This window comes from Amblyomma maculatum, chromosome 1, assembly GCF_055883805.1.
Source record: "Amblyomma maculatum isolate TAMU_Amacu chromosome 1, ASM5588380v1, whole genome shotgun sequence".
Classification (NCBI taxonomy): domain Eukaryota; kingdom Metazoa; phylum Arthropoda; class Arachnida; order Ixodida; family Ixodidae; genus Amblyomma; species Amblyomma maculatum.
Genome location: NC_139344.1, coordinates 373,018,356 through 373,031,625, shown reverse-complemented (window position 1 = coordinate 373,031,625; position 13,270 = coordinate 373,018,356). Strand labels below are relative to the sequence as shown.

At 47.0% G+C, this 13,270-nt stretch overlaps 1 long non-coding RNA gene across 1 annotated transcript in view; it reads right to left on the bottom strand.

Annotated features, from left to right (window-relative positions):
• LOC146208225 (uncharacterized) overlaps positions 1 to 13,132 on the bottom strand; it is a 116,639-nt gene extending 103,507 nt beyond the window's left edge. The window contains exon 1 of the long non-coding RNA XR_014704668.1: positions 12,912 to 13,132. This is a non-coding gene — a long non-coding RNA (uncharacterized LOC146208225). The remainder of the gene's footprint in view (positions 1 to 12,911) is intronic.
• Positions 13,133 to 13,270: the final 138 nt, after the last annotated feature.

Sequence of the window (13,270 nt, the reverse complement as noted above, 5' to 3'; positions counted from 1 at the left end):
AAGGACTTGAAAGGTGAGTCTTAGAGTTGTATTTTCATAAAGTAATTTACATCTTCAGGAGTGGAATAAGTACTCCAGTATAACTTCGCAGCAATTTCCAGTAAGCCATGCAGCCTAGTAACTATTGGAAAGTACGGTAAAGCATGCATATATAAAACCAGGATGGAAGGAACTAATGCATTTACTCGACCAGCAGTCCTCAATTACCCCCCCCCCCCCCCCAATGTGTGGTTTAAAAATATATTAATACTACGCCGGTTCCCCCAAAGAGTAAAACCAAATTTACTTGGACCACGTGGGAAACTAAAGCAAAACAAAACAAAACAAAAAAATAGCTGCTTTAACTACGGTTAAGCCTAATCGCATAGCGAAAGCTACGGCCCCCATGGCCATGCTAAGGTTCAGCTTATAGTGGAACGCACAGGTTGGGCAACGGCTTAAATTTTATTTATCCCAATGAAGACGCTCCGATGATCAGTAAAGTAGTGAGACTTGCTTTCCACCCGTTCAGTTACATTGTTCGAATCTGCAGTGCTTCGCAGTAGTACCGAGTCCAGGCTACTTCCCCACTGCGTTGTAGTGGCTGGTTGCTGCTCGCTCAACTCCAGTTGAAACCGCTGTCCAGCACCCTTGATGAATGCAGGATCACGCTCGGAGTCTTTATTAATGCGAAAGCATTACTTCGCTATATGTTCACAGATTTCTGTCCGCAGAACGTGTCCGCAAAATTGTGTCCGCAGCAGCAGTGAGTAATTGAGAAGTTGGTTGGTTTGTGGGGTTTAATGTCCCAAAGCGACTCAGGCTATGAGAGACGCCGTAGTGGAGGACTCCGGAAATTTCGACCACCTGGGGTTCTTTAACGTTAGTAAAACACTTAGCGGGGCAGGCTGGTGCATAGCTGTCTAAAATTGAAGACTTGCAACATTTTATTGGCGTGAACGAACAGCAGTATATATATAGAACTGGGAGGGGAGATGGTTTGGTTTTGTGGGCTTTAACGTCCCAAAGCGACTCAGGCTATGAGAGACGCCGTAGTGGAGGACTCCGGAAATTTCGACCACCTGGGGTTCTTTAACGTTAGTAAAACACTTAGCGGGGCAGACTGGTGCATAGCTGTCTAAAATTGAAGACTTGCAACACTTTATTGACGTGAACGAACAGCAGTATATATATAGAACTGGGAGGGGAGATGGCTTGGTTTTGTGGGCTTTAACGTCCCAAAGCGACTCAGGCTATGAGAGACGCCGTAGTGGAGGACTCCGGAAATTTCGACCACCTGGGGTTCTTTAACGTTAGTAAAACACTTAGCGGGGCAGGCTGGTGCATAGCTGTCTAAAATTGAAGACTTGCAACATTTTATTGGCGTGAACGAACAGCAGTATATATATAGAACTGGGAGGGGAGATGGTTTGGTTTTGTGGGCTTTAACGTCCCAAAGCGACTAAGGCTATGAGAGACGCCGTAGTGAAGGACTCCGGAAATTTCGACCACCTGGGGTTCTTTAACGTTAGTAAAACACTTAGCGGGGCAGGCTGGTGCATAGCTGTCTAAAATTGAAGACTTGCAACACTTTATTGGCGTGAACGAACAGCAGTATATATATAGAACTGAGAGGGGAGATGGCTTGGTTTTGTGGGCTTTAACGTCCCAAAGCGACTCAGGCTATGAGAGACGCCGTAGTGGAGGACTCCGGAAAATTCGACCACCTGGGGTTCTTTAACGTTAGTAAAACACTTAGCGGGGCAGACTGGTGCATAGCTGTCTAAAATTGAAGACTTGCAACACTTTATTGGCGTGAACGAACAGCAGTGTATATATAGAACTGGGAGGGGAGGTGGCTTGGTTTTGTGGGCTTTAACGTCCCAAAGCGACTCAGGCTATGAGAGACGCCGTAGTGGAGGACTCCGGAAATTTCGATCACCTGGGGTTATTTAACGTTAGTAAAACACTTAGCGGGGCAGGCTGGTGCATAGCTGTCTAAAATTGAAGACTTGCAACACTTTATTGGCGTGAACGAACAGCAGTATATATATAGAACTGGGAGGGGAGATGGTTTGGTTTTGTGGGCTTTAACGTCCCAAAGCGACTCAGGCTATGAGAGACGCCGTAGTGGAGGACTCCGGAAATTTCGACCACCTGGGGTTCTTTAACGTTAGTAAAACACTTAGCGGGGCAGACTGGTGCATAGCTGTCTAAAATTGAAGACTTGCAACACTTTATTGGCGTGAACGAACAGCAGTATATATATAGAACTGGGAGGGGAGATGGTTTGGTTTTGTGGGCTTTAACGTCCCAAAGCGACTCAGGCTATGAGAGACGCCGTAGTGGAGGACTCCGGAAATTTCGACCACCTGGGGTTCTTTAACGTTAGTAAAACACTTAGCGGGGCAGACTGGTGCATAGCTGTCTAAAATTGAAGACTTGCAACACTTTATTGGCGTGAACGAACAGCAGTATATATATAGAACTGGGAGGGGAGATGGTTTGGTTTTGTGGGCTTTAACGTCCCAAAGCGACTCAGGCTATGAGAGACGCCGTAGTGGAGGACTCCGGAAATTTCGACCACCTGGGGTTCTTTAACGTTAGTAAAACACTTAGCGGGGCAGGCTGGTGCATAGCTGTCTAAAATTGAAGACTTGCAAAATTTTATTGGCGTGAACGAACAGCAGTATATATATAGAACTGGGAGGGGAGATGGTTTGGTTTTGTGGGCTTTAACGTCCCAAAGCGACTCAGGCTATGAGAGACGCCGTAGTGGAGGACTCCGGAAATTTCGACCACCTGGGGTTCTTTAACGTTAGTAAAACACTTAGCGGGGCAGACTGGTGCATAGCTGTCTAAAATTGAAGACTTGCAACACTTTATTGGCGTGAACGAACAGTAGTATATATATAGAACTGGGAGGGGAGATGGTTTGGTTTTGTGGGCTTTAACGTCCCAAAGCGACTCAGGCTATGAGAGACGCCGTAGTGGAGGACTCCGGAAATTTCGACCACCTGGGGTTCTTTAACGTTAGTAAAACACTTAGCGGGGCAGGCTGGTGCATAGCTGTCTAAAATTGAAGACTTGCAACATTTTAATGGCGTGAACGAACAGCAGTATATATATAGAACTGGGAGGGGAGATGGTTTGGTTTTGTGGGCTTTAACGTCCCAAAGCGACTCAGGCTATGAGAGACGCCGTAGTGGAGGACTCCGGAAATTTCGACCACCTGGGGTTCTTTAACATGCTTATGAACAATATGGATTGCTCATGCGCGAGATCTCGGTAGTAGCATAAACAGGTACACAGGTGATTCGGCTGAAACTAAAATATATCTAAAAACTTACATTCCTTTTGGAACATCACCATCGAAGGGATGCTAACACATGCACTCCCATTCTTACTTATATGGTGGGCTTCTATAAGTTCACGAGCGATAGTGTCGTTACTTTTACAGAGTACTCTGGTGCCCTGAAGCCTTGCTTTACAAGCTTTCTTTTCGGTCCCGCAATCCTTGCAGTGGAACGGCAGATTCGAACCTGTACCATTCTTCAGTGACAATTTGTGTTCTCTTAACCGATCATTGATGCACCGCCCCGTTTGTCCGATATAAACTGTTCCACACGTCAGTGGGATGCTATACACCACCCCAACCGCACAATTCACAAACGGGTTAACATGCTTCGTTTGACACACTTTTCTTTTACACCATTTTCAGGATCAGTCATTCGGCACAATAAAGCGAGTTTCCTAGGGGCAGAAAAAACTACGGGAACATTGTACTTGGCAGCAACATGCTTCAGATTATGTGCCACTTTATGGGAATACGGAATTACCACTGGTCTGAATCTCTTTTTTTTTTTTTTTGGAGTTACATATTTGTCTCTTGTTCTGTTTCGTTCTTTTTTCGCCTTCTTTAACAGTGCTTCGCTCACAGAGCTCACAACCGACGAAGTAAAGCCTGCCTGCATGCTAGCTTGCAGATCTGATCGTCAAAGCTTTCCTGCGCTTTGTGTCTGCACGACTTTTTTAGAGATGAATCTAAGCGCAAGTCCTGTCCTATCTTGTCTGTGTGTTGTCTCTGTGGCGCTTCAATTTTAGACAGTTCTTTAACGTGCACTGGCATCGCACAGCACACGGGCGCCTTGCTTTTCGCCTCCATCGAAAAGCGGCCGCCAAGGCCGGGATCCCGCGTCCTTGGGAACAGTAGTCGAGAAGTGGTATACAGGTTAATGAGTGGTGTCAATCGATAGAGGGTGACGTAATGTTGTGTCCGAAAAATAATTAGTCCAATAAGTTATTTAGGTAAATAATTAGAGGCAAAAATGTAAAAGTAAAGGCGAAAATGGTCTCATTAGCCAATGGCTTGGCGCCACGTTTAAAGGTATCAAATAAGTCAGATGATGATGATAACTTTATTCTTCCACCAGATAAGGAGGCCCCGAGTCCCCGCCCCCGGCACGCAGGCCTAAATGACGGGAGCCGGGACGGGACGTCCGCGATCAGAAGCAGGCAAAGAGGTCTTGGTTTTTCGCGGCTTCTTCCGCCAGCCGGACGGCTTGTTGCTGTGGAACAGGGACCTCGCTCCGCAGCAGGGCTTCCCAGGCTTCTCTACATTTTTTTTTATTTTTTGCTTTAGCCCCTAGCGAGCTACCACATTCCCAGATTATGTTGTCGAGCGTCAATTGACTGACTCACCTATTTTAGTCTTTGGTACTTTCAAACTGTGCGCCAATCCCTTCCTATGCCCTTTTTTGGCTCGACTTCAGATTGCGTGACGTCACGTACATCTTTACGTCGCCCTAATTGACTGACTCAATTAAGTTAAAGTGATTCTCGGCCTGGACTTAAGTCAGTCAATTAGGGTGACGTCAAGATGTATGTGACGTCACGCAACTTGAAGCCGAGCCAAAAAAAGGGGCATAACGTGCCTGCGTTAACGTGCCTGCGCGGCATATAGAGTGGCCTTAGGGATCGAAGGGATCCTTGAAGGCCAAATTCTTATCCCGTCCTCCCATCTCAGAAGCAAAAGTTCATTTGGCAGCGCCTGCCGATTTGGCCGGCCATGTCACGTGGTCTCGTGACGTCACAGAACCTGACGACCAATCAGCGCACGCCCATGGTAGCATACTTGACCTGCCAGCTCAGAGCCCTGCTTTGACTCACAATGCCGACGTCGGATTTTCAGGAGATTCGGAGGAACGCCTTTTCAGTGCTATCTGCTTAATATAACATTCCTTTAAGTGGTGCTTTCAAGATAGATTGCCTTTGAGATGCCGTGGCATATTTTGTCACACTCTTCCCCAATGCGTTCGTCAACTTTTGACAAAAGAGTGCGGCCACTAGTGTACTATGAAATGAGCGCAACATGTGTTTCTACATGGGCAGCGCTCGCGACTCGTAGCCTCATATTATAGTGGCTAGAAGGTTGTATACTCATACATTTTGCAGTGTTATTTCCGATTCATGATGGAAAATAGCGCGAAAGTAAACGAAGGTCGGAAGGAAGAAGACACGGACAAGCGCTAACTCGCAACTGCAGGGTTTATTGCTGAAGCGCGCAATAAATACAGGTCACTTGAAAAAAATAATAACAGAAAAAAAGGAAAAGGAAAAAAATAATAAAGAAGAGAGAGAAGCAGCCTCCTAAATGGGAAGCGATTTAGCGAGTTGGCGAGTTGCGAGTTAGCGCTTATCCGTGTCTTCTTCCTTCCGTCCTTCGTGTACTTTCGCGCTATTTTCCATCATGAATGTTAACCAACTCGCCCAACTTTCGGCCTTATTTCCGCTTCCCTAGAGTAGAGTAGCAAGCCTGGGTCACTTTATCGCCGGCCGTTGGCCGACCTCACCATCTTTCACTTCATTTAATACTTTTTATTTCTCTCTCTCTCTAAAAATACTCTGCCTTTGAAGCAGAGTGTCGAACCGGAATTTTTTCGGGTTTGCTTCGGGTTTACGTTTTTCGGCTTCGATTTAGGAGACGCATTCCGTTCTGGTTCGAACCGGTTCGACCCTGCTCAAACCGGTACAAGAGGGTTCAGAAAAAAAAAAGAAAAAAAGAAACTTTGGGCGCTTACTTTTACTCAATTTTTTATACTCTGTTTTCCTCGCGGTTCTATTCTATAATAAAAGCTAAAAAAATGATGGGACACTAACCCCTCATTTAAGAGAATGCCGAAATAGCGTCGATGGCTTCCCTTTGCAAAGTTTCCTGGCGGATCCTTGTTTCACGTACAGGGACTCTGCTACTATACTCGGGGCACTTTTTCTTGGCGATGGAGCCAAAGCTACCTTTCTGCGCAGCTGAATATAGTCCCTAGTTACATGAGCAATTTCTGCAAACACAAATTGAAATCATAGCGCTAGTTATTTACGGTATATTTTTTTTTTATCATGGAACCAATTTTTCGAAATGAAGCTGTTATGCATAAAACACTTTTCTTGGTTCCACCGGGTTTTCTCGTCTGATGTCTGTCGCGGGTTTTCGAAACGCTCCGACTTTGCAGATAAGATGGCGACAGCCGCCTGTTCAGGTCGTTCCGGTTGTTCTGGTCGTCCACTCCGCAAGGGTTGGAAGCGTTTTCACCAGACCGGATTTGAGTAAAGTTCAAGAGACGCTAGCTGTCGAAGCAAATGAAGGAAATAATCTGTAACGGCTATGCAGACCGAAAGCCGCGCGGTCAAACTACATGGCGGAGTGACACGTTTCAAGACGCCCCACCTCCCTACCTTTGCGCCCATTGCCAAGAAAAAGTGTCCCCGAGTATAGCGCCCGATTAGCAATCCCCTATTTTCTTCACCTAAAATCTCACTATACTCTTTATCATACAGTGTTATGTGAAAGGCCACCCGATATAGATTAAGGATCCGCTTAACCAATCCGACGTATGAACGTGTCTACGTCACCTATAGGGACAACGTGTCTCAACTCAGAATGCAAGGATCCTGGAAGGCTGATTCTGATCTCCCCTCGTACTTGAAAGGAGAAGCCCGATCTTGGCAGCTCCTACCAAATTAGCCATGTAATGTGGTCCCGTGACGTCAGACAACCCTAAATGCCCTCACTGCCCGGTCATATGCCAGCCGCCAGCTACCAGCTGCCGGAGCCATGCAGGTGATTCTGAAGTGAAAGCTTCACTACGCCACGTATCAGCCAAGGTCAACCTGGGCGTCTGCTTTACCTTGAACGAGCCAGAGGTCATAGTGTGGCAATATAACTTAACCATGGTGCCATGCTATGGTGTACCACTACGTGACCTTCGACCGTAGATACCGCATTGTGTGTTCCCTCTTGTAGCTGACGGCGTCGTCGACTCCACAGTCTCGCCAATTTATCGCTGCAAAGCTATGTCTGCCCGTGTCTAAGCCTAAGTCTAGCAAAAGCAAAGCCAAGAAAATGGGCGCATTTGCTTTGCCTAACTAGGTCTATCAGGGTTACACCTCAGCCAATGTTTCGCTCAATGCCGACTTCGGATGTTATGTGGAAAAGCATCTTTAACGCAATCACATTAAAATTATAATAGTATGTGCATTGTTTCTGTCATTAGATGTGGCGGGGACCACTTGATTGTACAGACCGCAACAAAATAATTATAATAGCCACAGACGGTTAGGGCAAGATGGGAAGGTAGAGGAGGAGAAAAAAAGCTTTATTTAAATAAAAAAATGTAAACACTCCCAGGAAGACCTCTTAGTCCAGGAGCCCTCTGGCTGTTCCTTCTGGCTTTGCCCGCTCGACCAGCCGCAACTGATCTGCAGGTTGCGTGGCTAGAAGTGCAGCCTCCCAGGAGGAGGGGGTGGGGTGTTTGACGGGAGGAACGCGCATGGGATGTGGGCATTCCCGTAAGTAATGATAGAGGGTGGGTGGGGTGGCGTTGCATGTGGTGCAGTATGGTGGGGTCCATGGAGTGAAAGATGGCAAATTGAAGAGATGGGGACGAATGTGTCTGGCGTTGTCGCCAGTATGTGCTGTCGATGTGAGAAAGCGTGTGATGTGGTGGCGGGTACGTGGCACGGCAAAGACGATAGTAGTGAACAATTGTAGTGTAGTCAAGAGGTTCGATGGGGGTGTATAATGAAGGTTTGGGGAGGCCATCCACCGGCGCCCGCAAGCTTAGTTCTCGGGCAAACGCATGAGCGCGCTCATTTCCGAGGATGTCCTCGTGCCCAGGAACCCATGTGATGATGATGGGATCGGGAGGGGTAGGTAGAGTAGATAATATTTTACCAGATCAGTGTGGGAGGGTTCCTCGCAGGAGATATCTGTATGATGTTTGGGAGTCTGTGCATATTGTGGTGTGCTGAGTCTGCAACTGACTTATGTGTGCAATAGCGAGTGTAATGGCCAAGCATTCGGCCTTGGCGATGCTAGTGCAGTGGATGAAGGCGGCATTGAAAGTTGAGCGGCGAATGTCCGTGAGCACAGCAGGGCAGATGTGAGGAATGCCCGGATTATGTGATGCATCCGTGTAGATGATGTCCTGGCGTGTAGAGTACTGCTTGGAAAAATATGCGGCACGGGCTGCGCGACGGCCTTTGTGGTGTTCGGGATCCATATTTTGTGGGAGGGGTTTGAGCTCGAGGAGGCCCCGCAGATGCAGAGGGATGGCTATATGAGTGTGAGGTGAGGGATCAGGTGTATTGTAACCCATTGAGCGCAGGAGATGAGTGCCTGTAGATGTTGTGCGGAGTCGACGTTGTTGGCTGGAGAGGTGTGTCTCTATGATCTCCTCAACATTGTTATGAATGCTTAATTGAAGGAGCCGAATCGTACTGGTATGACGAGGTAAATGGAGGGCAGCTTTAACGGCTGAGCGGTGTAGGACGTTAAGTTTATTGAGTTGGGTTTTGATGATATGGTGGTAGGGGAGGTGGTAAGCTAGTCGACTAACGATAAGGGCGTCTACGAGTCTTAAAGTGTCTTTTTCCTTGACGCCATGATCGTGGCTTGAAATGCGACGAATAAGATGTGTAATCTGGTTGATTTGGCGCTGCAGGAGGTGTATGGTGTAGGTGGCTCTAGTGTCCTGTTGAATGTGGAGACCCAGCAGTCGGAGCCATGGTAATTTAGGAATCGGAGCGTTGTCAAGGAGTACGGTGATGGTTGGGGCATGTGGGGAAGGCTTGATGACTAGGAGCTCAGATTTCTGCGGTGCACATGCAAGACCTATAGCCTATGTATATGTGTGGATGGCATCTGTAGCGAGTTGCAAAGTATGTTCAACTTGGCCAGTGCAACCCTTAGTAGTCCATAGTGTGATGTCGTCTGCGTATATTGCGCGCTGAAGGTCAGGTATAGTTTCGGGTATCCGAGCTAAGGGAGTTACGGCGATGTTAAAGAGGACGGGTGAGAGGACTGAACCCTGCGGTGTGCCTCGGTTGGGTAAATATAGATGATCGGGGAGGTGTAGTACCGAGTGTGATATGAGCCGTGCGTTTGGTTAGGAATGCCTCAACATAGCGCCAGATGCGTAGCCCGCAGTTAGTTGTGGCAAGGGTAGACAGAACGTGGTAATGGCTCATGTTGTCAAATGCCTTTTGTATATCAAGTGCAAGTATGGCCCGTGTGGCATGTTTATGGAGGGTATTGTTTAGGATGGTCTCTTTCAGGTGCAGTAGAATGTCTTGAGTGCAGAGATGTGGGCGGAAGCCGAATTGAGAGTGAGCAAAAAAGACGGTAGATTCGAGTTCAAGTTGAAGCCGCCTAAGGATTACGTGTTCATGGAGTTTCCCAAGATAACTTGCGAGAGGAATGGGGCGTAGGTTGTATAAGGAAAGGGGTTTTCAGGGCTTAGGAATGAAGTTGATTGCAGAGTGTTTCCAAGAGGCTGGTAATGTGCCCTCCCTCCAGTGTTGATTGTGGTAAGCTGTGAGTTGAGAGAGATCGAGGTTTCGAAGGAGTTTGTACGTAATTTGGTCGGGCCCGGGTGCGGTGTTACGAGTGATGTGGGCGAGGGTGGCCCGTACCTCCGCGGTGGTTATGTCCTCATCCAGCCTTGGGTTAGGTGGAGGAGGGGATGGGGGCGTGGAAGAAGGTGGGAGGGTACGCGAAATGTATCGCTGTGTGAGGTATTGAAGGATGTCTGTGCCTTGTTGTGCTGTAGTGTGAATGAGGCGTGTGAGATATGAATGAGGAATAATACTGATTATTTTCATTGACACAGAACAGTCAAGCGCCAAAAGCAGGTTAAAAAAAAATATTGTTTCTTGCTTCGCTTTTCAGGTGCTTACAATTTCATATCCATTTTGTTGTTTCTTTTCATGTTAGATTGCTCCAATAGTATTGCATTGTGGGATCGTTTTTTATGAAAATATTTAGGTTAATAGATTCAAGTTTTAAAAAAAAAGTTGCTAACTATGACGGGACGCGTGTATTACTCTGCTGAACAGTAAGTAATCAGTTTTTATTATTCGACAATCCAAAATATGACAGAAGCATCAAAATTCTTGCGCTTTTAATTTGCTTGACGGTCGTCTCTTTATTTGTGTATCCAGAAAAGCCCTAACGGACTAGGTTTCGTCGTGAAACAATAGTGTGCGTCGGTTACTACGGATAGATCACGCACATTTGATGACGAAAAAGCAGTGCAATCCGTGCAGGAAGGATGTTGTTCTGTTCGGATGTTTTCCGACTTTTTGTATAGGGGATGTTTTTCTCTGACTTTGTATACTGAAACTTCTCTCTTACATAATTTAACTTGCCAAATCAAATGAAATGACCACAAGTCGCTGGGGACAAATGAAAGAGAAGAGAAAGGGGGAGATCAACTGAAGGAATCCTCTTTGTGCTAGGTTCATATGCAACTCAAGAACAAATTGAAAAATTGCTGCCCAAGGCAGCCTTACCAACATTAGCGCTGACTTATGATTCTGAAGTCTTGGTCAACCAAATTGCATCTGCTGGCGTCGCGTCGCATACCGCTGGTGGTTGGTTGGCTGGTTGGGGTCTTTGGGATATTCTTGGGGGGGATACCGGACACGGGTTATACCGGCCTTATGTCGCGGCGGCACTCTTGGTGTCCGGGGCTGGTGCCATGCAACTCATTGCAACGTCGTTGAACAATAGGTTGTGGGCGATTCCTCTGCCCAAGGGATGCGCACGACAAATACACAGCGGGCCGTGTAACAAAACATCTTTAATCTCGCAGGGGGTCGTCCAAGGCAGTGTGGGGTCGTCGTCCGGGGGGCTGCGGGTCGTTTTCGTGGAGAACCGCCAGGACTGAAGAAGCAGGAACGAAGAGCAGGAGCGAAGAGAGCGAGACTAGCGAGACGGCGGCGCGTGGCTTCCTTTATAGCCCCCTCGCGCGGGACCGGTTATCCCGAACGAGCGGGGAGAGGGAAACAGGCACCGCGCAGGGAGCATTGGGATAGTGGCGCGGCCTTCGAATGCGCGGCGCGCCACGGGCTCAACTCCATATGTGGCGCAGGGCCCCACAAGGTTTAGTTTAGTTTGTGGGGTTTAACGTCCCAAAGCGACTCGGGCCATGAGAGACGCCGTAGTGAAAAGCTCTGGAAGTGGAAGACTCCGCAACATTGTACCACCTGGGTTTCTTTAACATGCACAGATATCGCACAGCAGACAGGTGCCTTGCTTTTGACCTCCATAGAAAAGCGGCCGCCGAGGCCAGGATTCGATCCCGCACCCTTGGGAACAATAGTCGCGCGCCACTGCGCCATCCCACCGGGGCAAACAAAAGGTAAATGAAATCGATTTGCATCACATTTTTTGGCGCAGATTCGTCATTTCATTTCCGAGTTATACATGAGTATAATATGTATGTATGGATTTAATTTTTTTAAACCAATTTGCAAATTGAATGCTATTATTTCACGTGCAGGTGCGGCTTTTTTATTATTTTTTGCAGATTTCTTGAATGATGTTTGGGATGAAACAAATAGCCCGACAACGAAGGTTGGCCCAGTGCATATGGAAATGAATTTTCGTTTGCCCTCTTCGTCTCTTTGCAAGTGACTATTTTCCAAAATGCTTGTGACTTTTGCAGTGTGCATTCGCACTTTGGGAATGAACATGAACACGTTACAATTAAGAAATGATAAAAAAAAAGAAAAATAACAGTTAAAGTAAGTTGGCAGCAAGCGTGCGTTAGCCGTGCCCCGATAGGAGCGATTCACCTGATTTTTGTTTTCCCCTGTTAAGGTTCAGTTGTGAAAAAAAAACGGGGGGGGGGGGGGGGGAGCGAATTGAAGCTCGGTTCAATTCTGGTGCCGGGTAAGAAGTTCGGGTTCGGTTCCGGTTCACTTGACCCCCTGTATATATTCGAAGCGAGGTTTAATACTTTCACAACATGTTCTAGGATATTTCCATGGTACACAGAACATCACTATATAGTACCTTATTAAATCAGAAAACTGCTCCGAAAACTTTCGCTTACATCGCTAAGCTAACTTCGGTGTTGCATGGTGATTTAGTTCCTATTACGATCTGAGAGTACTCGAGAAATGTATTCTGTCCCAATCCGATTCTTCAAGCTGCTAACGTACCGACGCGATGTGTGACGCACTGCAGCTGCTTAGCCTTCTGCATAATAATGTCAGGTGCTGCTCTAGAGCGCCATAGTTTAGGCCAGATCTGCTTTTCCGGTGGACGACAGTGGGCACAAAACTGCGGCGACACGTACGAAGCTCGAGCTTGACGCACAGCTGTCTTTGTGGCAACCCGAACTAAAATCGAAATAAAAAAAAAAAAGCGAGAGAAAAAAGGAGGGGGGGGTTAGCACAAGCTTGCAAAAGAAAGCTCAGGTGGAACTGGGTCGTCTGCTGCCTCTTACGAGGACACTAACATGCAAACAAAAAAAAAAGCAAAAAGAAGTATGATCTCCCCGCTAGCTTAATTGTTGACTGGCTAAACAAGACAATAGACAGACGTAATAGTGTTGAACAAAACAGAAAACCTATTTGGCAAGGCTTACCAGGCTGGTGTCATTCCTTTTTCGGCGATTCATTGAGTATTCGGCTCGAATTCCGGAGTCCGGACTGAACCATAGTGCATTCGCAGCTCAATCTTGGCTCAGTGGTCTGCAATGCAGTCTCGGTTGGCAGTGTAATAGGTACAGAACACGTAGCATTGCGCTTATTTATAATTATTTTAGCTAAGGAATACGTCGAGCTGAAAACGCCGCCAAAATTTCCTAACCTGCCGTAGCAATGCTGGTGGCGCCCTCTTTTGCAAAACCGCAAGAAGTCGATTTTTCAGGGCGTTTTATGTCTATCAAGACAGCTTATCAATCTTCTAAAGTATTTATAATTATACCATATAAAACAAAGTTTG